Here is a 22,664-nt window from a genome sequence, read left to right as displayed (position 1 = left end):
AGTTCCAACGAAGGCAATCTAGGGTACTTTCAGACTTAATTTTCATATGACAAAGTTAATTAGCAAAGTAAGTACATCGCCATTTTCTTTGTCTGACGCTCGTAATCCATTCGTTTGCGACGTGGCGCATTTATTGCAGCACGATGGTAGCCGTTTTGAAGGGAAAGCAACTTCTAATCATGTCTCTTTCTTGATTTACTCAGCGGCTATTGCGTAAAAAAGATACGTCACAGTCGTAATGATAAATAATGTAACGTGAAAAAGTCAATAGCCTACGACACCGGGAGTTCCCAGGCGGTCCCCCATCCAAGTACTATCACGGCCCGACGATGCTTAACTTCCGTGATCGGACGAGAACAGGTGTGTTCATCGTGGTATGGTCGTAGACAAACGTACGGGTAGATATCTACGATTTATTAGCACATTACATCGAAAATGGTTCGAACTTTAAAGATCATAATTCTTGACTGGGTGATCGGAAATAGTTCGTGTTTATGTGCATTTGAAAGCTCTTTTTAAGCGCTATCGTTTCTTTACGACAAAAATGCGCTTTAAGATTTCCGGTAAAAAGTTCCAACGAAGGCAATCTAGGGTACTTTCAGACTTAATTTTCATATGACAAAGTTAATTAGCAAAGTAAGTACATCGCCATTTTCTTTGTCTGACGCTCGTAATGCATTCACTTGCGTCGTGGCGCATTTATTGCAGCAAGATTGTAGCCGTTTTGAAGGGAAAGAAACTTCTAATCATGTCTCTTTCTTGATTTACTCAGCGGCTATTGCCTACAAAAGATACGTCACAGTCGTAATGATAAATAATGTAACGTGAAAAAGTCAATAGTCTACGACACCGGGAGTTCCCAGGCGGTCCCCCATCCAAGTACTATCACGGCCCGACGATGCTTAACTTCCGTGATCGGACGAGAACAGGTGTGTTCATCGTGGTATGGTCGTAGACAAACAAACTGGCAGATATCTACGATTTATTAGCACATTACATCGAAAGTGGTTTAAACTTTAAAGGTCATATTTCTTGACTGGATCATCCGAAATAGGTCGTGTTTATGTGCATTTGAAAGCTCATTTCAAGCGCTATCCATTAATTACGACAATAATGCGCTTTAAGATTTCCGGTAAAAAGTTCCAACGAAGGCAATCTAGGGTACTTTCCGACTTAATTTTCATATGACAAAGTTAGTTAGCAAAGTAAGTACATCGCTATTTTCTTTGTCTGACGCTCGTAATCCATTCGTTTGCGACGTGGCGCATTTATTGCAGCACGATGGTAGCCGTTTTGAAGGGAAAGCAACTTCTAATCATGTCTCTTTCTTGATTTACTCAGCGGCTATTGCGTAAAAAAGATACGTCACAGTCGTAATGATAAATAATGTAACGTGAAAAAGTCAATAGCCTACGACACCGGGAGTTCCCAGGCGGTCCCCCATCCAAATACTATCCCGGCCCGACGATGCTTAACTTCCGTGATCGGACGAGAACAGGTGTGTTCATCGTGGTATGGTCGTAGACAAACAAACGGGCAGATGTCTACGATTTATTAGCACATTACATCGAAAATGGTTTAAACTTTAAAGGTCATATTTCTTGACTGGATTATCCGAAATAGGTCGTGTTTATGTGCATATGAAAGCTCATTTCAAGCGCTATCCAATAATTACGACAACCATGCGCTTTAAGATTTCCGGTAAAAAGTTCCAACGAAGGCAATCTAGGGTACTTTCAGACTTAATTTTCATATGACAAAGTTAATTAGCAAATTAACTACATCGCCATTTTCTTTGTCTGACGCTCGTAATCCATTCATTTGCGACTTGGCGCATTTATTGCTGCCAGATCGTAGCCATTTTGAAGGGAAAGCAACTTCTAATCATGTCTCTTTCTTGATTTACTCAGCGGCTATTGCGTAAAAAAGATACGTCACAGTCGTAATGATAAATAATGTAACGTGAAAAAGTCAATAGCCTACGACACCGGGAGATCCCAGGCGGTCCCCCATCCAAGTACTATCCCGACCCGACGATGCATAATTTCCGTGATCGGACGAGAACAGGTGTGTTCATCGTGGTATGGTCGTAGACAAACAAACGGGCAGATATCTACGATTTATTAGCACATTACGTCGAAAATGGTTCAAACTTTAAAGGTCATATTTCTTGACTGGATCATTCGAAATAGGTCGTGTTTATGTGCATTTGACAGCTCTTTTTAAGCGCTATCGATTCTTGACAACAATAATGCGCTTTATGATTTCCGGTAAAAAGTTCCAACGAAGGCAATCTAGGGTACTTGCAGACTTAATTTTCATATGACAAAGTTAATTAGCAAATTAACTACATCGCCATTTTGTTTGTCTGACGCTCGTAATCAATTGATTTGCGACGTGGCGCATTTATTGCAGCCAGATCGTAGCCGCTTTGAAGGGAAAGAAACTTCTAATAACGTCCCTTACTTGATTTACTCAGCGGTTATTGCGTAAAAAAGATACGTCACAGTCGTAATGATAAATAATGTAATGTGAAAAAGTCAATAGCCTACGACACCTGGAGTTCCCAGGCGGTCCCCCATCCAAGTACGATCCCGGCCCGACGATGCTTAACTTCCGTGATCGGACGAGAACAGGTGTGTTCATCGTGATATGGTCGTAGAAAAACAAACGGGTAGATATCTACGATTTATTAGCACATTACATCGAAAATGGTTCAAACTTGAAAGGTCATATTTCTTGACTGGATCATTCGAAATAGGTCGTGTTTATGTGCATTTGACAGCTCTTTTTAAGCGCTATCAATTCTTGATAACAATAATGCGCGTTATGATTTCCTGCAAAAAGTTCCAACGAAGGCAATCTAGGGTACTTTCAGACTTAATTTTCATATGACAAAGTTAGTTAGCAAAGTAAGTACATCGCTATTTTCTTTGTCTGACGCTCGTAATCCATTCATTTGCGACGTGGCGCATTTATTGCAGCACGATGGTAGCCGTTTTGAAGGGAAAGCAACTTCTAATTATGTCTCTTTCTTGATTTACTCAGCGGCTATTGCGTAAAAAAGATACGTCACAGTCGTAATGATAAATAATGTAACGTGAAAAAGTCAATAGCCTACGACACCGGGAGTTCCCAGGCGGTCCCCCATCCAAATACTATCCCGGCCCGACGATGCTTAACTTCCGTGATCGGACGAGAACAGGTGTGTTCATCGTGGTATGGTCGTAGACAAACGTACGGGTAGATATCTACGATTTATTAGCACATTACATCGAAAATGGTTCGAACTTTAAAGATCATAATTCTTGACTGGGTGATCGGAAATAGTTCGTGTTTATGTGCATTTGAAAGCTCTTTTTAAGCGCCATCGTTTCTTTACGACAAAAATGCGCTTTAAGATTTCCGGTAAAAAGTTCCAACGAAGGCAATCTAGGGTACTTTCAGACTTAATTTTCATATGACAAAGTTAATTAGCAAAGTAAGTACATCGCCATTTTCTTTGTCTGACGCTCGTAATCCATTCATTTGCGACGTGACGCATTTATTGCTGCCAGATCGTAGCCGTTTTGAAGGGAAAGCAACTTCTAATCATGTCTCTTTCTTGATTTACTCAGCGGCTATTGCGTAAAAAAGATACGTCACGGTTGTAATGATAAATAATGTAACGTGAAAAAGTCAATAGCCTACGACACCGGGAGTTCCCAGGCGGTCCCCCATCCAAGTACTATCACGGCCCGACGATGCTTAACTTCCGTGATCGGACGAGAACAGGTGTGTTCATCGTGGTATGGTCGTAGACAAACAAACTGGCAGATATCTACGATTTATTAGCACATTACATCGAAAGTGGTTTAAACTTTAAAGGTCATATTTCTTGACTGGATCATCCGAAATAGGTCGTGTTTATGTACATTTGAAACTCATTTCAAGCGCTATCCATTAATTACGACAACCATGCGCTTTAAAATTTCCGGTAAAATGTTCCAACGAAGGCAATCTAGGGTACTTTCAGACTTAATTTTCATATGACAAAGTTATTTAGCAAATTAACTACATCGCCATTTTCTTTGTCTGATGCTCGTAATTCAATCATTTGCGACGTGGCGCATTTATTGCAGCCAGATCGTAGCCGTTTTGAAGGGAAAGAAACTTCTAATCAAGTCCCTTACTTGATTTACTCAGCGGCTATTGCGTAAAAAAGATACGTCACAGTCGTAATGATAAATAATGTAACGTGAAAAAGTCAATAGCCTACGACACCGGGAGTTCCCAGGCGGTCCCCCATCCAAGTACTATCCCGGCCCGACGATGCTTAACTTCCGTGATCGGACGAGAACAGGTGTGTTCATCGTGGTATGGTCGTAGACAAACATACGGGTAGATATCTACGATTTATTAGCACATTACATCAAAAATGGTTCGAACGTTAAAGATCATAATTCTTGACTGGGTGATCGGAAATAGTTCGTGTTTATGTGCATTTGAAAGCTCTTTTTAAGCGCTATCGATTCTTTACGACAATAATCCGCTTTAAGATTTCCGGTAAAAAGTTCCAACGAAGTCAATCCAGGGTACTTTCAGACTTAATTTTCATATGACAAAGTTATTTAGCAAATTAATTACATCGCCATTTTCTTTGTCTGATGCTCGTAATCCATTCATTTGCGACGTGGCGCATTTATTGCAGCACGATGGTAGCCGTTTGGAAGGGAAAGCAACTTCTAATCATGTCCCTTACTTGATTTACTCAGCGGCTATTGTGTAAAAAAGATACGTCACAGTCGTAATGATAAATAATGTAACGTGAAAAAGTCAATAGCCTACGACACCGGGAGTTCCCAGGCGGTCCCCCATCCAAGTATTATCCCGGCCCGACGATGCTTAACTTCCGTGATCGGACGAGAACAGGTGTGTTCATCGTGGTATGGTCGTAGACAAACATACGGGTAGATATCTACGATTTATTAGCACATTACATCGAAAATGGTTCGAATTTTAAAGATCATAATTCTTGACTGGGTGATCGGAAATAGTTCGTGTTTATGTGCATTTGAAAGCTCTTTTTAGGCGCTATCGATTCTTTACGACAATAATGCGCTTTAAGATTTCCTTTAAAAAGTTCCAACGAAGGCAATCTAGGGTACTTTCAGACTTAATTTTCATATGACAAAGTTAGTTAGCAAAGTAAGTACATCGCTATTTTCTTTGTCTGACACTCGTAATCCATTCATTTGCGACGTGGCGCATTTATTGCAGCACGATGGTAGCCGTTTTGAAGGGAAAGCAACTTCTAATCATGTCTCTTTCTTGATTTACTCAGCGGCTATTGCGTAAAGAAGATACGTCACTGTCGTAATGATAAATAATGTAACGTGAAAAAGTCAATAGCCTACGACACCTGGAGTTCCTGGCGGTCCCCCATCCTAGTACTATCCCGGCCCGACTATGCTTACCTTCCGTGATCGGACGAGAACAGGTGTGTTCATCGTGGTATGGTCGTAGACAAACAAACGGGCAGATATCTACGATTTATTAGCACATTACATCGAAAATGGTTTAAACTTTAAAGGTCATATTTCTTGACTGGATCATCCGAAATAGGTCGTGTTTATGTGCATTTGAAAGCTCATTTCAAGCGCTATTTATTAATTACCACAACCATGCGCTTCAAGATTTTCGGTAAAAAGTTCCAACGAAGGCAATCTAGGGTACTTTCAGACTTAATTTTCATATGACAAAGTTAGTTAGCAAAGTAAGTACATCGCTATTTTCTTTGTCTGACGCTCGTAATCCATTCATTTGCGACGTGGCGCATTTATTGCAGCACGATGGTAGCCGTTTTGAAGGGAAAGCAACTTCTAATCATGTCTCTTTCTTGATTTACTCAGCGGCTATTGCGTAAAAAAGATACGTCACAGTCGTAATGATAAATAATGTAACGTGAAAAAGTCAATAGCCTACGACACCGGGAGTTCCCAGGCGTCCCCCATCCAAGTACTATCCCGGCCCGACGATGCTTAAATTCCGTGATCGGACGAGAACAGGTGTGTTCATCGTGGTATGGTCGTAGACAAACAAACGGGCAGATATCTACGATTTATTAGCACATTACATCGAAAATGGTTTAAACTTTAAAGGTCATATTTCTTGACTGGATTATCCGAAATAGGTCGTGTTTATGTGCATTTGAAAGCTCATTTCAAGCGCTATTCATTACTTACGACAACCATGCGCTTTAAGATTTTCGGTAAAAAGTTCCAACGAAGGCAATCTAGTGTACTTTCAGACTTAATTTTCATATGAGAAAGTTAGTTAGCAAAGTAAGTACATCGCTATTTTCTTTGTCTGACACTCGTAATCCATTCATTTGCTACGTGGCGCATTTATTGCAGCACGATGGTAGCCGTTTTGAAGGGAAAGCAACTTCTAATCATGTCTTTTTCTTGATTTACTTAGCGGCTATTGCGTAAAGAAGATACGTCACAGTCGTAATGATAAATAATGTAACGTGAAAAAGTCAATAGCCTACGACACCGGGAGTTCCCAGGCGGTCCCCCAACCAAGTACTATCCCGGCCCGACGATGCTTAACTTCCGTGATCGGACGAGAACAGGTGTGTTCATCGTGGTATGGTCGTAGACAAACAAACGGGCAGATATCTACGATTTATTAGCACATTACATCGGAAGTGGTTTAAACTTTAAAGGTCATATTTCTTTACTGGATTGTCCGAAATAGGTCGTGTTTATGTGCATTTGAAAGCTCGTTTCAAGCGCTATCAATTAACTACGACAACCATGCGCTTTAAGATTTCCGGTAAAAAGTTCCAACGAAGGCAATCTAGGGTACTTTCAGACTTAATTTTCATATGACAAAGTTAATTAGCAAATTAACTACATCGCCATTTTCTTTGTCTGACGCTCGTAATCCATTCATTTGCGACTTGGCGCATTTATTGCTGCCAGATCGTAGCCGTTTTGAAGGGAAAGCAACTTCTAATCATGTCTCTTTCTTGATTTACTCAGCGACTATTGCGTAAAAAGATACGTCACTGTCGTAATGATAAATAATGTAATGTGAAAAAGTCAATAGCCTACGACACCTGGAGTTCCTGGCGGTCCCCCATCCTAGTACTATCCCGGCCCGACTATGCTTAACTTCCGTGATCGGACGAAAACAGGTGTGTTCATCGTGGTATGGTCGTAGACAAACAAACGGGCAGATATCTACGATTTATTAGCACATTACATCGAAAATGGTTTAAACTTTAAAGGTCATATTTCTTGACTGGATCATCCGAAATAGGTCGTGTTTATGTGCATTTGAAAGCTCATTTCAAGCGCTATTTATTAATTACGACAAGCATGCGCTTTAAGATTTTCGGTAAAAAGTTCCAACGAAGGCAATCTAGGGTACTTTCAGACTCAATTTTCATATGACAAAGTTAGTTAGCAAAGTAAGTACATCGCTATTTTCTTTGTCTGACGCTCGTAATCCATTCATTTGCAACGTGGCGCATTTATTGCAGCACGATGGTAGCCGTTTTGAAGGGAAAGCAACTTCTAATCATGTCTCTTTCTTGATTTACTCACCGGCTATTGCCTAAAAAAGATACGTCACAGTCGTAATGATAAACAATGTAACGTGAAGAAGTCAATAGCCTACGACACCGGGAGTTTCCAAGCGGTCCCCCATCCAAGTACTATCCCGGCCCGACGATGCTTAACTTCCGTGATCGGACGAGACCAGGTGTGTTCATCGTGGTATGGTCGTAGACAAACAAACGGGCAGATATCTACGATTTATTAGCACATTACATCGAAAATGGTTTAAACTTTAAAGGTCATATTTCTTGACTGGATTATCCGAAATAGGTCGTCTTTATGTGCATTTAAAAGCTCATTTCAAGCGCTATCCATTAATTACGACAAACATGCGCTTTAAGATTTCCGGTAAAAAGTTCCAACGAAGGCAATCTAGGGTACTTTCAGACTTAATTTTCATATGACAAAGTTAATTAGCAAATTAACTACATCGCCATTTTCTTTGTCTGACGCTCGTAATCCATTCATTTGCGACATGGCGCATTTATTGCTGCCAGATCGTAGCCGTTTTGAAGGGAAAGCAACTTCTAATCGTGTCTCTTTCTTGATTTACTCAGCGGCTATTGCGTAAAAAAGATACGTCACAGTCGTAATGATAAATAATGTAACGTGAAAAAGTCAATAGCCTACGACACCGGGAGTTCCCAGGCGGTCCCCCATCCAAGTACTATCCCGGCCCGACGATGCTTAACTTCCGTGATCGCACGAGAACAGGTGTGTTCATCGTGGTATGGTCGTAGACAAACAAACGGGCAGATATCTACGATTTATTAGCACATTACATCGAAAATGGTTTAAACTTTAAAGGTCATATTTCTTGACTGGATCATCCGAAATAGGTCGTGTTTATGTGCATTTGAAAGCTCATTTCAAGCGCTATTTATTAATTACGACAAGCATGCGCTTTAAGATTTTCGGTAAAAAGTTCCAACGAAGGCAATCTAGGGTACTTTCAGACTCAATTTTCATATGACAAAGTTAGTTAGCAAAGTAAGTACATCGCTATTTTCTTTGTCTGACGCTCGTAATCCATTCATTTGCAACGTGGCGCATTTATTGCAGCACGATGGTAGCCGTTTTGAAGGGAAAGCAACTTCTAATCATGTCTCTTTCTTGATTTACTCACCGGCTATTGCCTAAAAAAGATACGTCACAGTCGTAATGATAAACAATGTAACGTGAAGAAGTCAATAGCCTACGACACCGGGAGTTTCCAAGCGGTCCCCCATCCAAGTACTATCCCGGCCCGACGATGCTTAACTTCCGTGATCGGACGAGACCAGGTGTGTTCATCGTGGTATGGTCGTAGACAAACAAACGGGCAGATATCTACGATTTATTAGCACATTACATCGAAAATGGTTTAAACTTTAAAGGTCATATTTCTTGACTGGATTATCCGAAATAGGTCGTCTTTATGTGCATTTAAAAGCTCATTTCAAGCGCTATCCATTAATTACGACAAACATGCGCTTTAAGATTTCCGGTAAAAAGTTCCAACGAAGGCAATCTAGGGTACTTTCAGACTTAATTTTCATATGACAAAGTTAATTAGCAAATTAACTACATCGCCATTTTCTTTGTCTGACGCTCGTAATCCATTCATTTGCGACATGGCGCATTTATTGCTGCCAGATCGTAGCCGTTTTGAAGGGAAAGCAACTTCTAATCGTGTCTCTTTCTTGATTTACTCAGCGGCTATTGCGTAAAAAAGATACGTCACAGTCGTAATGATAAATAATGTAACGTGAAAAAGTCAATAGCCTACGACACCGGGAGTTCCCAGGCGGTCCCCCATCCAAGTACTATCCCGGCCCGACGATGCTTAACTTCCGTGATCGCACGAGAACAGGTGTGTTCATCGTGGTATGGTCGTAGACAAACAAACGGGCAGATATCTACGATTTATTAGCACATTACATCGAAAATGGTTTAAACTTTAAAGGTCATATTTCTTGACTGGATCATCCGAAATAGGTCGTGTTTATGTGCATTTGAAAGCTCATTTCAAGCGCTATTTATTAATTACGACAAGCATGCGCTTTAAGATTTTCGGTAAAAAGTTCCAACGAAGGCAATCTAGGGTACTTTCAGACTCAATTTTCATATGACAAAGTTAGTTAGCAAAGTAAGTACATCGCTATTTTCTTTGTCTGACGCTCGTAATCCATTCATTTGCAACGTGGCGCATTTATTGCAGCACGATGGTAGCCGTTTTGAAGGGAAAGCAACTTCTAATCATGTCTCTTTCTTGATTTACTCACCGGCTATTGCCTAAAAAAGATACGTCACAGTCGTAATGATAAACAATGTAACGTGAAGAAGTCAATAGCCTACGACACCGGGAGTTTCCAAGCGGTCCCCCATCCAAGTACTATCCCGGCCCGACGATGCTTAACTTCCGTGATCGGACGAGACCAGGTGTGTTCATCGTGGTATGGTCGTAGACAAACAAACGGGCAGATATCTACGATTTATTAGCACATTACATCGAAAATGGTTTAAACTTTAAAGGTCATATTTCTTGACTGGATTATCCGAAATAGGTCGTCTTTATGTGCATTTAAAAGCTCATTTCAAGCGCTATCCATTAAGTACGACAAACATGCGCTTTAAGATTTCCGGTAAAAAGTTCCAACGAAGGCAATCTAGGGTACTTTCAGACTTAATTTTCATATGACAAAGTTAATTAGCAAATTAACTACATCGCCATTTTCTTTGTCTGACGCTCGTAATCCATTCATTTGCGACATGGCGCATTTATTGCTGCCAGATCGTAGCCGTTTTGAAGGGAAAGCAACTTCTAATCGTGTCTCTTTCTTGATTTACTCAGCGGCTATTGCGTAAAAAAGATACGTCACAGTCGTAATGATAAATAATGTAACGTGAAAAAGTCAATAGCCTACGACACCGGGAGTTCCCAGGCGGTCCCCCATCCAAGTACTATCCCGGCCCGACGATGCTTAACTTCCGTGATCGCACGAGAACAGGTGTGTTCATCGTGGTATGGTCGTAGACAAACAAACGGGCAGATATCTACGATTTATTAGCACATTACATCGAAAATGGTTTAAACTTTAAAGGTCATATTTCTTGACTGGATCATCCGAAATAGGTCGTGTTTATGTGCATTTGAAAGCTCATTTCAAGCGCTATTTATTAATTACGACAAGCATGCGCTTTAAGATTTTCGGTAAAAAGTTCCAACGAAGGCAATCTAGGGTACTTTCAGACTCAATTTTCATATGACAAAGTTAGTTAGCAAAGTAAGTACATCGCTATTTTCTTTGTCTGACGCTCGTAATCCATTCATTTGCAACGTGGCGCATTTATTGCAGCACGATGGTAGCCGTTTTGAAGGGAAAGCAACTTCTAATCATGTCTCTTTCTTGATTTACTCACCGGCTATTGCCTAAAAAAGATACGTCACAGTCGTAATGATAAACAATGTAACGTGAAGAAGTCAATAGCCTACGACACCGGGAGTTTCCAAGCGGTCCCCCATCCAAGTACTATCCCGGCCCGACGATGCTTAACTTCCGTGATCGGACGAGACCAGGTGTGTTCATCGTGGTATGGTCGTAGACAAACAAACGGGCAGATATCTACGATTTATTAGCACATTACATCGAAAATGGTTTAAACTTTAAAGGTCATATTTCTTGACTGGATTATCCGAAATAGGTCGTTTTTATGTGCATTTAAAAGCTCATTTCAAGCGCTATCCATTAATTACGACAAACATGCGCTTTAAGATTTCCGGTAAAAAGTTCCAACGAAGGCAATCTAGGGTACTTTCAGACTTAATTTTCATATGACAAAGTTAATTAGCAAATTAACTACATCGCCATTTTCTTTGTCTGACGCTCGTAATCCATTCATTTGCGACTTGGCGCATTTATTGCTGCCAGATCGTAGCCGTTTTGAAGGGAAAGCAACTTCTAATCATGTCTCTTTCTTGATTTACTCAGCGACTATTGCGTAAAAAAGATACGTCACTGTCGTAATGATAAATAATGTAATGTGAAAAAGTCAATAGCCTACGACACCTGGAGTTCCTGGCGGTCCCCCATCCTAGTACTATCCCGGCCCGACTATGCTTAACTTCCGTGATCGGACGAGAACAGGTGTGTTCATCGTGGTATGGTCGTAGACAAACAAACGGGCAGATATCTACGATTTATTAGCACATTACATCGAAAATGGTTCAAACTTTAAAGGTCATATTTCTTGACTGGATCATCTAAAATAGGTCGTGTTTATGTGCATTTGAAAGCTCTTTTTAAGCGCTATCGATTCTTGTCAACAATAATGCGCTTTATGATTTCCGGTAAAAAGTTCCAACGAAGGCAATCTAGGGTACTTTCAGACTTAATTTTCATATGACAAAGTTAATTAGCAAAGTAACTACATCGCCATTTTCTTTGTCTGACGCTCGTAATCCATTTATTTGCGACGTGGCGCATTTATTGCAGCAAGATTGTAGCCGTTTTAATGGAAAGCAACTTCTAATCACGTCCCTTACTTGATTTACTCAGCGGCTATTGCGTAAAAAAGATACGTCACAGTTGTAATGATAAATAATGTAACGTGAAATAGTCAAAAGCCTACGACACCGGGAGATCCCAGGCGGTGCCCCATCCAAGTACTATCCCGACCCGACGATGCTTAACTTCTGTGATCGGACGAGAACAGGTGTGTTCATCGTGGTATGGTCGTAGACAAACAAACGGGCAGATATCTACGATTTATTAGCACATTACATCGAAAATGGTTCATACTTTAAAGGTCATATCTCTTGACTGGATCATTCGAAATAGGTCGTGTTTATGTGCATTTGACAGCTCTTTTTAAGCGCTATAGATTCTTTTTAACAATAATGCGCTTTATGATTTCCGGTAAAAAGTTCCAACGATGGCAATCTAGGGTACTTTCAGACTTAATTTTCATATGACAAATTAAATTAGCAAATTAACTACATCGCCATTTTCTTTGTCTGACGCTCGTAATCCATTCATTTGCGACGTGGCGCATTTATTGCTGCCAGATCGTAGCCGTTTTGAAGGGAAAGAAACTTTTAATCACGTCCCTTACTTGATTTACTCAGCGGCTATTGCCTAAAAAAGATACGTCACAGTCGTAGTGATAAATAATGTAACGTGAAAAAGTCAATAGCCTACGACACCGGGAGTTCCCAGGCAGTCCCCCATCCAAGTACTACCCCGGCCCGACGATGCTTAACTTCCGTGATCGGACGAGAACAGGTGTGTTCATCGTGGTATGGTCGTAGACAAACAAACGGGCAGATATCTACGATTTATTAGCACATTACATCGAAAATGGTTTAAACTTTAAAGGTCATATTTGTTGACTGGATTATCCGAAATAGGTCGTGTTTATGTGCATTTGAAAGCTCATTTCAAGCGCTATCCATTAATTACGACAACCATGCGCTTTAAGATTTCCGGTAAAAAGTTCCAACGAAGGCAATCTAGGGTACTTTCAGACTTAATTTTCATATGACAAAGTTAATTAGTAAAGTAAGTACATCGCTATTTTCTTTGTCTGACGCTCGTAATCCATTCATTTGCGACGTGGCGCATTAATTGCTGCCAGATCGTAGCCGTTTTGAAGGGAAAGCAACTTCTAATCATGTCTCTTTCTTGATTTACTCAGCGGCTATTGCGTAAAAAAGATACGTCACAGTCGTAATGATAAATAATGTAAGGTGAAAAAGTCAATAGCCTACGACACCGGGAGTTCCCAGGCGGTCCCCCATCCAAGTACTATCACGGCCCGACGATGCTTAACTTCCGTGATCGGACGAGAACAGGTGTGTTCATCGTGGTATGGTCGTAGACAAACGTACGGGTAGATATCTACGATTTATTAGCACATTACATCGAAAATGGTTCGAACTTTAAAGATCATAATTCTTGACTGGGTGATCGGAAATAGTTCGTGTTTATGTGCATTTGAAAGCTCTTTTTAAGCGCTATCGATTTTTTACGACAATAATGCGCTTTAAGATTTCCGGTAAAAAGTTCCAACGAAGGCAATCTAGGGTATTTTCAGACTTAATTTTCATATGACAAAGTTATTTAGCAAATTAACTACATCGCCATTTTCTTTGTCTGATGCTCGTAATCCATTCATTTGCGACGTGGCGCATTTATTGCAGCACGATGGTAGCCGTTTGGAAGGGAAAGCAACTTCTAATCATGTCCCTTACTTGATTTACTCAGCGGCTATTGTGTAAAAAAGATACGTCACAGTCGTAATGATAAATAATGTAACGTGAAAAAGTCAATAGCCTACGACACCGGGAGTTCCCAGGCGGTTCCCCATCCAAGTACTATCCCGGCCCGACGATGCTTAACTTCCGTGATCGGACGAGAACAGGTGTGTTCATCGTGGTATGGTCGTAGACAAACATACGGGTAGATATCTACGATTTTTTAGCACATTACATCGAAAATGGTTCGAACGTTAAAGATCATAATTCTTGACTGGGTGATCGGAAATAGTTCGTGTTTATGTGCATTTGAAAGCTCTTTTTAATTGCTATCGATTCTTTACGACAATAATCCGCTTCAAGATTTCCGGTAAAAAGTTCCAACGAAGGCAATCTAGGGTACTTTCAGACTTAATATTCTTATGACAAAGTTAGTTAGCAAATTAAGTACATCGCTATTTTCTTTGTCTGACGCTCGTAATCCATTCATTTGCGACGTGGCGCATTTACTGCAGCACGATGGTAGCCGTTTTGAACGGAAAGCAACTTCTAATCATGTCTGTTTCTTGATTTACTCAGCGCCTATTGCGTAAAAAAGATACGTCACAGTCGTAATGATAAATAATGTAACGTGAAAAAGTCAATAGCCTACGTCACCGGGAGTTCCCAGGCGGTCCCCCATCCAAGTACTATCACGGCCCGACGATGCTTAACTTCCGTGATCGGACGAGAACAGGTGTGTTCATCGTGGTATGGTCGTAGACAAACATACGGGTAGATATCTACGATTTATTAGCACATTACATCGAAAATGGTTCGAATTTTAAAGATCATAATTCTTGACTGGGTGATCGGAAATAGTTCGTGTTTATGTGCATTTGAAAGCTCTTTTTAGGCGCTATCGATTCTTTACGACAATAATGCGCTTTAAGATTTCCTTTAAAAAGTTCCAACGAAGGCAATCTAGGGTACTTTCAGACTTAATTTTCATATGACAAAGTTAATTAGCAAATTAACTACATCGCCATTTTCTTTGTCTGACGCTCGTAATCCATTCATTTGCGACTTGGCGCATTTATTGCTGCCAGATCGTAGCCGTTTTGAAGGGAAAGCAACTTCTAATCATGTCTCTTTCTTGATTTACTCAGCGACTATTGCGTAAAAAAGATACGTCACTGTCGTAATGATAAATAATGTAACGTGAAAAAGTCAATAGCCTACGACACCTGGAGTTCCTGGCGGTCCCCCATCCTAGTACTATCCCGGCCCGACTATGCTTAACTTCCGTGATCGGACGAGAACAGGTGTGTTCATCGTGGTATGGTCGTAGACAAACAAACGGGCAGATATCTACGATTTATTAGCACATTACATCGAAAATGGTTTAAACTTTAAAGGTCATATTTCTTGACTGGATTATCCGAAATAGGTCGTCTTTATGTGCATTTAAAAGCTCATTTCAAGCGCTATCCATTAATTACGACAAACATGCGCTTTAAGATTTCCGGTAAAAAGTTCCAACGAAGGCAATCTAGGGTACTTTCAGACTTAATTTTCATATGACAAAGTTAATTAGCAAATTAACTACATCGCCATTTTCTTTGTCTGACGCTCGTAATCCATTCATTTGCGACTTGGCGCATTTATTGCAGCCAGATCGTAGCCGTTTTGAAGGGAAAGCAACTTCTAATCGTGTCTCTTTCTTGATTTACTCAGCGGCTATTGCGTAAAAAAGATACGTCACAGTCGTAATGATAAATAATGTAACGTGAAAAAGTCAATAGCCTACGACACCGGGAGTTCCCAGGCGGTCCCCCATCCAAGTACTATCCCGGCCCGACGATGCTTAACTTCCGTGATCGGACGAGAACAGGTGTGTTCATCGTGGTATGGTCGTAGACAAACAAACGGGCAGATATCTACGATTTATTAGCACATTACATCGAAAATGGTTCAAACTTTAAAGGTCATATTTCTTGACTGGATCATCCGAAATAGGTCGTGTTTATGTGAATTTGAAAGCTCTTTTTAAGCGCTATCGATTCTTGTCAACAATAATGCGCTTTATGATTTCCGGTAAAAAGTTCCAACGAAGGCAATCTAGGGTACTTTCAGACTTAATTTTCATATGACAAAGTTAATTAGCAAAGTAACTACATCGCCATTTTCTTTGTCTGACGCTCGTAATCCATTTATTTGCGACGTGGCGCATTTATTGCAGCAAGATTGTAGCCGTTTTAATGGAAAGCAACTTCTAATCACGTCCCTTACTTGATTTACTCAGCGTCTATTGCGTAAAAAAGATACGTCACAGTCGTAATGATAAATAATGTAACGTGAAATAGTCAATAGCCTACGACACCGGGAGATCCCAGGCGGTGCCCCATCCAAGTACTATCCCGACCCGACGATGCTTAACTTCTGTGATCGGACGAGAACAGGTGTGTTCATCGTGGTATGGTCGTAGACAAACAAACGGGCAGATTTCTACGATTTATTAGCACATTACATCGAAAATGGTTCATACTTTAAAGGTCATATTTCTTGACTGGATCATTCGAAATAGGTCGTGTTTATGTGCATTTGAAAGCTCATTTCAAGCGCTATCCATTAATTACGATAACCATGCGCTTTAAGATTTCCGGTAAAAAGTTCCAACAAAGGCAATCTAGGGTACTTTCAGACTTAATTTTCATATGACAAAGTTAATTAGCAAATTAACTACATCGCTATTTTCTTTGTCTGACGCTCGTAATCCATTCATTTGCGACGTGGCGCATTTATTGCTGCCAGATCGTAGCCGTTTTGAAGTGAAAGAAACTTCTAATCACGTCCCTTACTTGATTTACTCAGCGGCTATTGCCTAAAAAAGATACGTCACAGTCGTAATGATAAATAATGTAACGTGAAAAAGTCAATAGCCTACGACACCGGGAGTTCCCAGGCGGTCCCCTATCCATGTAATATCCCGGCCCGACGATGCTTAACTTCCGTGATCGGACGAGAACAGGTGTGTTCATCGTGGTATGGTCGTAGACAAACAAACGGGCAGATATCTACGATTTATTAGCACATTACATCGAAAATGGTTCAAAATTTAAAGGTCATATTTCTTGACTGGATCATCCGAAATAGGTCGTGTTTATGTGCATTTGAAAGCTCTTTTTAAGCGCTTTCCATTAATTACGACAACCATGCGCTGTAAGATTTCCGGTAAAAAGTTCCAACGAAGGCAATCTAGGGTACTTTCAGACTTAATTTTCATATGACAAAGTTAATTAGCAAATTAACTATATCGCCATTTTCTTTGTCTGACGCTCGTAATCCATTCATTTGCGACTTGGCGCATTTATTGCTGCCAGATCGTAGCCGTTTTGAAGGGAAAGCAACTTCTAATCATGTCTCTTTCTTGATTTACTCAGCGGCTATTGCGTAAAAAAGATACGTCACAGTCGTAATGATAAATAATGTAACGTGAAAAAGTCAATAGCCTACGACACCGGGAGTTCCCAGGAGGTCCCCCATCCAAGTACTATCCCCGCCCGACGATGCTTAACTTCCGTGATCGGACGAGAACAGGTGTGTTTATCGTGGTATGGTCGTAGACAAACAAACGGACAGATATCTACGATTTATTAGCACATTACATCGAAAATGGTTAAAACTTTAAAGGTCATATTTCTTGACTGGATCATCCGAAATAGGTCGTGTTTATGTGCATTTGAAAGCTCTTTTTAAGCGCTATCGATTCTTGTCAACAATAATGCGCTTTAAGATTTCCGGTAAAAAGTTCCAACGAAGGCAATCTAGGGTACTTTCAGACTTAATTTTCATATGACAAAGTTAATTAGCAAATTAACTACATCGCCATTTTCTTTGTCTGACGCTCGTAATCCATTCATTTGCGACGTGGCGCATTTATTGCAGCAAGATTGTAGCCGTTTTGATTGGAAAGAAACTTCTAATCACGTCCCTTACTTGATTTACTCAGCGGCTATTGCGTAAAAAAGATATGTCACAGTCGTAATGATAAATAATGTAACGTGAAAAAGTCAATAGCCTACGACACCGGGAGTTCCCAGACGGTCCCCCATCCAAGTACTATCCCGGCCCGACGATGCTTAACTTCCGTGATCGGACGAGAACAGGTGTGTTCATCGTGGTATGGTCGTAGACAAACAAACGGGCAGATATCTACGATTTATTAGCACATTACATCGAAAATGGTTTAATCTTTAAAGGTCATATTTCTTGACTGGATTATCCGAAATAGGTCGTGTTTATGTGCATTTGAAAGCTCTTTTTAAGCGCTATCGATTCGGTACGACAATCATGCGCTCTAAGATTTCTGGTAAAAGTTCCAACGAAGGAAATCTAGGGTACTTGCAGACTTAATTTTCATATGACAAAGTTAATTAACAAAGTAACTACATCGCTATTTTCTTTGTCTGACGCTCGTAATCCATTCATTTGCGACGTGGCGCATTTATTGCAGCAAGATTGTAGCCGTTTTGAAGGGAAAGAAACTTCTAATCACGTCCCTTACTTGATTTACTCAGGGGCTAGTGCGTAAAAAAGATACGTCACAGTCGTAATGATAAATAATGTAACGTGAAATAGTCAATAGCCTACGACACCGGAAGATCCCAGGCGGTGCCCCATCCAAGTACTATCCCGACCCGACGATGCTTAACTTCCGTGATCGGACGGGAACAGGTGTGTTCATCGTGGTATGGTCGTAGACAAACAAACGGGCAGATATCTACGATTTATTAGCACATTACATCGAAAATGGTTTAATCTTTAAAGGTCATATTTCTTGACTGGATCATCCGAAATAGGTCGTGTTTATGTGCATTTGAAAGCTCATTTCAAGCGCTATCCACTAATTACGATAACCATGCGCTTTAAGATTTCCGGTAAAAAGTTCCAACGAAGGCAATCTAGGGTACTTTCAGACTTAATTTTCATATGACAAAGTTAATTAGCAAATTAACTACATCGCCATTTTCTTTGTCTGACGCTCGTAATCCATTCATTTGCGACGTAGCGCATTTATTGCAGCAAGATTGTAGCCGTTTTGAATGGAAAGAAACTTCTAATCACGTCCCTTACTTGATTTACTCAGCGGCTTTTGCGTAAAAAAGATATGTCACAGTCGTAATGATAAATAATGTAACGTGAAAAAGTCAATAGCCTACGACACCGGGAGTTCCCAGGCGGTCCCCCATCCAAGTACTATCCCAGCCCGACGATGCTTAACTTCCGTGATCGGACGAGAACAGGTGTGTTCATCGTGGTATGGTCGTAGACAAACAAACGGGCAGATATCTACGATTTATTAGCACATTACATCGAAAATGGTTTAATCTTTAATGGTCATACTTCTTGACTGGATTATCCGAAATAAGTCGTGTTTATGTGCATTTGAAAGCTCTTTTTAAGCGCTATCGATTCGGTACGACAATCATGCGCTCTAAGATTTCCGATAAAAGTTCCGACGAAGGAAATCTAGGGTACTTGCAGACTTAATTTTCATATGACAAAGTTAATTAGCAAAGTAACTACATCGCTATTTTCTTTGTCTGACGCTCGTAATCCATTCATTTGCGACGTGGCGCATTTATTGCAGCAAGATTGTAGCCGTTTTGAAGGGAAAGAAACTTCTAATCACGTCCCTTACTTGATTTACTCAGCGGCTAGTGCGTAAAAAAGATACGTCACAGTCGTAATGATAAATAATGTAACGAGAAATAGTCAATAGCCTACGACACCGGAAGATCCCAGGCGGTGCCCCATCCAAGTACTATCCCGACCCGACGATGCTTAACTTCCGTGATCGGACGAGAACAGGTGTGTTCATCGTGGTATGGTCGTAGACAAACAAACGGGCAGATATCTACGATTTATTAGCACATTACATCGAAAATGGTTTAATCTTTAAAGGTCATATTTCTTGACTGGATTATCCGAAATAGGTCGTGTTTATGTGGATTTGAAAGCTCATTTCAAGCGCTATCCATTAATTACGATAACCATGCGCTTTAAGATTTCCGGTAAAAAGTTCCAACAAAGGCAATCTAGGGTACTTTCAGACTTAATTTTCATATGACAAAGTTAATTAGCAAATTAACTACATCGCTATTTTCTTTGTCTGACGCTCGTAATCCATTCATTTGCGACGTGGCGCATTTATTGCTGCCAGATCGTAGCCGTTTTGAAGTGAAAGAAACTTCTAATCACGTCCCTTACTTGATTTACTCAGCGGCTATTGCCTAAAAAAGATACGTCACAGTCGTAATGATAAATAATGTAACGTGAAAAAGTCAATAGCCTACGACACCGGGAGTTCCCAGGCGGTCCCCTATCCATGTACTATCTCGGCCCGACGATGCTTAACTTCCGTGATCGGACGAGAACAGGTGTGTTCATCGTGGTATGGTCGTAGACAAACAAACGGGCAGATATCTACTATTTATTAGCACATTACATCGAAAATGGTTCAAACTTTAAAGGTCATATTTCTTGACTGGATCATCCGAAATAGGTCGTGTTTATGTGCATTTGAAAGCTCTTTTTAAGCGCTATCGATTCTTGTCAACAATAATGCGCTTTATGATTTCCGGTAAAAAGTTCCAACGAAGGCAATCTAGGGTACTTTCAGACTTAATTTTCATATGACAAAGTTAATTAGCAAAGTAACTACATCGCCATTTTCTTTGTCTGACGCTCGTAATCCATTGATTTGCGACGTGGCGCATTTATTGCAGCCAGATCGTAGCCGTTTTGAAGGGAAAGAAACTTCTAATAACGTTCCTTACTTGATTTACTCAGCGGCTATTGAGTAAAAAAGATACGTCACAGTCGTAATGATAAATAATGTAACGTGAAAAAGTCAATAGCCTACGACACCGGGAGTTCCCAGGCAGTCCCCCATCCAAGTACTATCCCGGCCCGACGATGCTTAACTTTCGTGATCGGACGAGAACAGGTGTGTTCATCGTGGTATGGTCGTAGACAAACAAACGGGCAGATATCTACGATTTATTAGCACATTACATCGAAAATGGTTTAACGTTTAAAGGTCATATTTCTTGACTGGATTATCCGAAATAGGTCGTGTTTATGTGCATTTGAAAGCTCTTTTTCAGCGCTATCGATTCGGTACGACGACCATGCGCTTTAAGATTTCCGGTAAAAGTTCCAACGAAGGAAATCTAGGGTACTTGCAGACTTAATTTTCATATGACAAAGTTAATTAGCAAAGTAACTACATCGCTATTTTCTTTGTCTGACGCTCGTAATCCATTCATTTGCGACGTGGCGCATTTATTGCAGCAAGATTGTAGCCGTTTTGAATGGAAAGAAACTTCTAATCACGTCCCTTACTTGATTTACTCAGCGGCTATTGCGTAAAAAAGATATGTCACAGTCGTAATGATAAATAATGTAACGTGAAAAAGTCAATAGCCTACGACACCGGGAGTTCCCAGGCGGTCCCCCATCCAAGTACTATCCCGGCCCGACGATGCTTAACTTACGTGATCCGACGAGAACAGGTGTGTTCATCGTGGTATGGTCGTAGACAAACAAACGGGCAGATATCTACGATTTGATAGCACATTACATCGAAAATGGTTTAAACATTAAAGGTCATATTTCTTGACTGGATCATCCAAAATAGGTCGTGTTTATGTGCATTTGAAAGCTCATTTCAAGCGCTATCCATTAATTACGACAACCATGCGCTTTAAGATTTCCAGTAAAAAGTTCCAACGAAGGCAATCTAGGGTACTTTCAGACTTAATTTTCATATGACAAAGTTATTTAGCAAATTAACTACATCGCCATTTTCTTTGTCTGACGCTCGTAATTCATTCATTTGCGTCGCGGCGCATTTATTGCAGCCAGATCGTAGCCGTTTTGAAGGGAAAGAAACTTCTAATCAAGTCCCTTACTTGATTTACTCAGCGGCTATTGCGTAAAAAAGATACGTCACAGTCGTAATGATAAATAATGTAACGTGAAAAAGTCAATAGCCTACGACACCGGGAGTTCCCAGGCGGTCCCCCATCCAAGTACTATCCCGGCCCGACGATGCTTAACTTCCGTGATCGGACGAGAACAGGTGTGTTCATCGTGGTATGGTCGTAGACAAACATACGGGTAGATATCTACGATTTATTAGCACATTACATCGAAAATGGTTCGAACTTTAAAGATCATAATTCTTGACTGGGTGATCGGAAATAGTTCGTGTTTATGTGCATTTGAAAGTTCTTTTTAAGCGCTATGGATTCTTTACGACAATAATGCGCTTTAAGATTTCCGGTAAAAAGTTCCAACGAAGGCAATCTAGGGTACTTTCAGACTTAATTTTCATATGACAAAGTTAATTAGCAAAGTAACTACATCGCCATTTTCTTTGTCTGACGCTCGTAATCCATTTATTTGCGACGTGGCGCATTTATTGCACCAAGATTGTAGCCGTTTTGAAGGGAAAGCAACTGCTAATCACGTCCCTTACTTGATTTACTCAGCGGCTAGTGCGTAAAAAAGATACGTCACAGTCGTAATGATAAATAATGTAACGTGAAATAGTCAATAGCCTACGACACCGGAAGATCCCAGGCGGTGCCCCATCCAAGTACTATCCCGACCCGACGATGCTTAACTTCCGTGATCGGACGAGAACAGGTGTGTTCATCGTGGTATGGTCGTAGACAAACAAACGGGCAGATATCTACGATTTATTAGCACATTACATCGAAAATGGTTTAAACTTTAAAGGTCATATTTCTTGACTGGATCATCCGAAATAG

The 22,664-nt window shown here is 40.5% G+C and overlaps 39 non-coding genes and 1 pseudogene across 39 annotated transcripts; all 40 read right to left on the bottom strand.

Moving 5' to 3' along the window:
• Positions 1-269: 269 nt before the first annotated feature.
• On the bottom strand, positions 270-388 carry LOC130616733 (5S ribosomal RNA). Its single transcript, XR_008977813.1, has one exon. It is a non-coding gene; the product is annotated as a 5S ribosomal RNA (ribosomal RNA).
• A 450-nt stretch (positions 389-838) lies between these two features.
• Positions 839-957, bottom strand: LOC130616385 (5S ribosomal RNA). Its single transcript, XR_008977468.1, has one exon. It is a non-coding gene; the product is annotated as a 5S ribosomal RNA (ribosomal RNA).
• Positions 958-1,407: 450 nt separating this feature from the next.
• LOC130616086 (5S ribosomal RNA) lies at positions 1,408-1,526 on the bottom strand. Its single transcript, XR_008977170.1, has one exon. It is a non-coding gene; the product is annotated as a 5S ribosomal RNA (ribosomal RNA).
• A 450-nt stretch (positions 1,527-1,976) lies between these two features.
• On the bottom strand, positions 1,977-2,095 carry LOC130618544 (5S ribosomal RNA; annotated as a pseudogene).
• Positions 2,096-2,545: 450 nt separating this feature from the next.
• LOC130617249 (5S ribosomal RNA) lies at positions 2,546-2,664 on the bottom strand. The gene has a single exon (XR_008978327.1). It is a non-coding gene; the product is annotated as a 5S ribosomal RNA (ribosomal RNA).
• A 450-nt stretch (positions 2,665-3,114) lies between these two features.
• On the bottom strand, positions 3,115-3,233 carry LOC130616085 (5S ribosomal RNA). The gene has a single exon (XR_008977169.1). It is a non-coding gene; the product is annotated as a 5S ribosomal RNA (ribosomal RNA).
• Positions 3,234-3,683: 450 nt separating this feature from the next.
• Positions 3,684-3,802, bottom strand: LOC130616732 (5S ribosomal RNA). The gene has a single exon (XR_008977812.1). It is a non-coding gene; the product is annotated as a 5S ribosomal RNA (ribosomal RNA).
• Positions 3,803-4,251: 449 nt separating this feature from the next.
• LOC130615268 (5S ribosomal RNA) lies at positions 4,252-4,370 on the bottom strand. The gene has a single exon (XR_008976358.1). It is a non-coding gene; the product is annotated as a 5S ribosomal RNA (ribosomal RNA).
• Positions 4,371-4,820: 450 nt separating this feature from the next.
• Positions 4,821-4,939, bottom strand: LOC130616309 (5S ribosomal RNA). The gene has a single exon (XR_008977392.1). It is a non-coding gene; the product is annotated as a 5S ribosomal RNA (ribosomal RNA).
• Positions 4,940-5,389: 450 nt separating this feature from the next.
• LOC130618320 (5S ribosomal RNA) lies at positions 5,390-5,507 on the bottom strand. The gene has a single exon (XR_008979394.1). It is a non-coding gene; the product is annotated as a 5S ribosomal RNA (ribosomal RNA).
• A 450-nt stretch (positions 5,508-5,957) lies between these two features.
• Positions 5,958-6,075, bottom strand: LOC130618270 (5S ribosomal RNA). The gene has a single exon (XR_008979343.1). It is a non-coding gene; the product is annotated as a 5S ribosomal RNA (ribosomal RNA).
• A 450-nt stretch (positions 6,076-6,525) lies between these two features.
• On the bottom strand, positions 6,526-6,644 carry LOC130615526 (5S ribosomal RNA). Its single transcript, XR_008976614.1, has one exon. It is a non-coding gene; the product is annotated as a 5S ribosomal RNA (ribosomal RNA).
• Positions 6,645-7,093: 449 nt separating this feature from the next.
• LOC130618271 (5S ribosomal RNA) lies at positions 7,094-7,211 on the bottom strand. Its single transcript, XR_008979345.1, has one exon. It is a non-coding gene; the product is annotated as a 5S ribosomal RNA (ribosomal RNA).
• Positions 7,212-7,661: 450 nt separating this feature from the next.
• On the bottom strand, positions 7,662-7,780 carry LOC130617689 (5S ribosomal RNA). The gene has a single exon (XR_008978766.1). It is a non-coding gene; the product is annotated as a 5S ribosomal RNA (ribosomal RNA).
• Positions 7,781-8,230: 450 nt separating this feature from the next.
• LOC130615987 (5S ribosomal RNA) lies at positions 8,231-8,349 on the bottom strand. The gene has a single exon (XR_008977072.1). It is a non-coding gene; the product is annotated as a 5S ribosomal RNA (ribosomal RNA).
• A 450-nt stretch (positions 8,350-8,799) lies between these two features.
• LOC130617688 (5S ribosomal RNA) lies at positions 8,800-8,918 on the bottom strand. Its single transcript, XR_008978765.1, has one exon. It is a non-coding gene; the product is annotated as a 5S ribosomal RNA (ribosomal RNA).
• Positions 8,919-9,368: 450 nt separating this feature from the next.
• On the bottom strand, positions 9,369-9,487 carry LOC130615986 (5S ribosomal RNA). Its single transcript, XR_008977071.1, has one exon. It is a non-coding gene; the product is annotated as a 5S ribosomal RNA (ribosomal RNA).
• A 450-nt stretch (positions 9,488-9,937) lies between these two features.
• Positions 9,938-10,056, bottom strand: LOC130617687 (5S ribosomal RNA). Its single transcript, XR_008978764.1, has one exon. It is a non-coding gene; the product is annotated as a 5S ribosomal RNA (ribosomal RNA).
• Positions 10,057-10,506: 450 nt separating this feature from the next.
• LOC130615984 (5S ribosomal RNA) lies at positions 10,507-10,625 on the bottom strand. Its single transcript, XR_008977069.1, has one exon. It is a non-coding gene; the product is annotated as a 5S ribosomal RNA (ribosomal RNA).
• A 450-nt stretch (positions 10,626-11,075) lies between these two features.
• LOC130617686 (5S ribosomal RNA) lies at positions 11,076-11,194 on the bottom strand. The gene has a single exon (XR_008978763.1). It is a non-coding gene; the product is annotated as a 5S ribosomal RNA (ribosomal RNA).
• Positions 11,195-11,644: 450 nt separating this feature from the next.
• LOC130617888 (5S ribosomal RNA) lies at positions 11,645-11,762 on the bottom strand. The gene has a single exon (XR_008978965.1). It is a non-coding gene; the product is annotated as a 5S ribosomal RNA (ribosomal RNA).
• A 449-nt stretch (positions 11,763-12,211) lies between these two features.
• Positions 12,212-12,330, bottom strand: LOC130617714 (5S ribosomal RNA). Its single transcript, XR_008978790.1, has one exon. It is a non-coding gene; the product is annotated as a 5S ribosomal RNA (ribosomal RNA).
• Positions 12,331-12,780: 450 nt separating this feature from the next.
• LOC130615705 (5S ribosomal RNA) lies at positions 12,781-12,899 on the bottom strand. Its single transcript, XR_008976793.1, has one exon. It is a non-coding gene; the product is annotated as a 5S ribosomal RNA (ribosomal RNA).
• Positions 12,900-13,349: 450 nt separating this feature from the next.
• LOC130616731 (5S ribosomal RNA) lies at positions 13,350-13,468 on the bottom strand. The gene has a single exon (XR_008977811.1). It is a non-coding gene; the product is annotated as a 5S ribosomal RNA (ribosomal RNA).
• Positions 13,469-13,918: 450 nt separating this feature from the next.
• On the bottom strand, positions 13,919-14,037 carry LOC130615786 (5S ribosomal RNA). The gene has a single exon (XR_008976873.1). It is a non-coding gene; the product is annotated as a 5S ribosomal RNA (ribosomal RNA).
• Positions 14,038-14,487: 450 nt separating this feature from the next.
• On the bottom strand, positions 14,488-14,606 carry LOC130617660 (5S ribosomal RNA). Its single transcript, XR_008978736.1, has one exon. It is a non-coding gene; the product is annotated as a 5S ribosomal RNA (ribosomal RNA).
• Positions 14,607-15,056: 450 nt separating this feature from the next.
• On the bottom strand, positions 15,057-15,174 carry LOC130617886 (5S ribosomal RNA). Its single transcript, XR_008978963.1, has one exon. It is a non-coding gene; the product is annotated as a 5S ribosomal RNA (ribosomal RNA).
• Positions 15,175-15,624: 450 nt separating this feature from the next.
• Positions 15,625-15,743, bottom strand: LOC130615267 (5S ribosomal RNA). The gene has a single exon (XR_008976357.1). It is a non-coding gene; the product is annotated as a 5S ribosomal RNA (ribosomal RNA).
• A 449-nt stretch (positions 15,744-16,192) lies between these two features.
• Positions 16,193-16,311, bottom strand: LOC130617712 (5S ribosomal RNA). Its single transcript, XR_008978789.1, has one exon. It is a non-coding gene; the product is annotated as a 5S ribosomal RNA (ribosomal RNA).
• A 450-nt stretch (positions 16,312-16,761) lies between these two features.
• On the bottom strand, positions 16,762-16,880 carry LOC130618113 (5S ribosomal RNA). The gene has a single exon (XR_008979187.1). It is a non-coding gene; the product is annotated as a 5S ribosomal RNA (ribosomal RNA).
• A 450-nt stretch (positions 16,881-17,330) lies between these two features.
• Positions 17,331-17,449, bottom strand: LOC130617319 (5S ribosomal RNA). Its single transcript, XR_008978396.1, has one exon. It is a non-coding gene; the product is annotated as a 5S ribosomal RNA (ribosomal RNA).
• A 450-nt stretch (positions 17,450-17,899) lies between these two features.
• Positions 17,900-18,018, bottom strand: LOC130615458 (5S ribosomal RNA). Its single transcript, XR_008976546.1, has one exon. It is a non-coding gene; the product is annotated as a 5S ribosomal RNA (ribosomal RNA).
• Positions 18,019-18,467: 449 nt separating this feature from the next.
• LOC130617921 (5S ribosomal RNA) lies at positions 18,468-18,586 on the bottom strand. Its single transcript, XR_008978997.1, has one exon. It is a non-coding gene; the product is annotated as a 5S ribosomal RNA (ribosomal RNA).
• A 450-nt stretch (positions 18,587-19,036) lies between these two features.
• LOC130615890 (5S ribosomal RNA) lies at positions 19,037-19,155 on the bottom strand. The gene has a single exon (XR_008976976.1). It is a non-coding gene; the product is annotated as a 5S ribosomal RNA (ribosomal RNA).
• A 449-nt stretch (positions 19,156-19,604) lies between these two features.
• LOC130618202 (5S ribosomal RNA) lies at positions 19,605-19,723 on the bottom strand. Its single transcript, XR_008979276.1, has one exon. It is a non-coding gene; the product is annotated as a 5S ribosomal RNA (ribosomal RNA).
• Positions 19,724-20,173: 450 nt separating this feature from the next.
• On the bottom strand, positions 20,174-20,292 carry LOC130618021 (5S ribosomal RNA). The gene has a single exon (XR_008979097.1). It is a non-coding gene; the product is annotated as a 5S ribosomal RNA (ribosomal RNA).
• A 450-nt stretch (positions 20,293-20,742) lies between these two features.
• On the bottom strand, positions 20,743-20,861 carry LOC130616883 (5S ribosomal RNA). The gene has a single exon (XR_008977963.1). It is a non-coding gene; the product is annotated as a 5S ribosomal RNA (ribosomal RNA).
• Positions 20,862-21,310: 449 nt separating this feature from the next.
• On the bottom strand, positions 21,311-21,429 carry LOC130617144 (5S ribosomal RNA). The gene has a single exon (XR_008978221.1). It is a non-coding gene; the product is annotated as a 5S ribosomal RNA (ribosomal RNA).
• Positions 21,430-21,879: 450 nt separating this feature from the next.
• On the bottom strand, positions 21,880-21,998 carry LOC130615266 (5S ribosomal RNA). The gene has a single exon (XR_008976356.1). It is a non-coding gene; the product is annotated as a 5S ribosomal RNA (ribosomal RNA).
• Positions 21,999-22,448: 450 nt separating this feature from the next.
• Positions 22,449-22,567, bottom strand: LOC130618201 (5S ribosomal RNA). Its single transcript, XR_008979275.1, has one exon. It is a non-coding gene; the product is annotated as a 5S ribosomal RNA (ribosomal RNA).
• Positions 22,568-22,664: the final 97 nt, after the last annotated feature.

This window comes from Hydractinia symbiolongicarpus, chromosome 11 (genome assembly GCF_029227915.1).
Source record: "Hydractinia symbiolongicarpus strain clone_291-10 chromosome 11, HSymV2.1, whole genome shotgun sequence".
NCBI classification, from domain to species: domain Eukaryota; kingdom Metazoa; phylum Cnidaria; class Hydrozoa; order Anthoathecata; family Hydractiniidae; genus Hydractinia; species Hydractinia symbiolongicarpus.
Note: the sequence above shows the minus strand (reverse complement) of the source record. Positions and strands in the feature narration are given on the sequence as shown.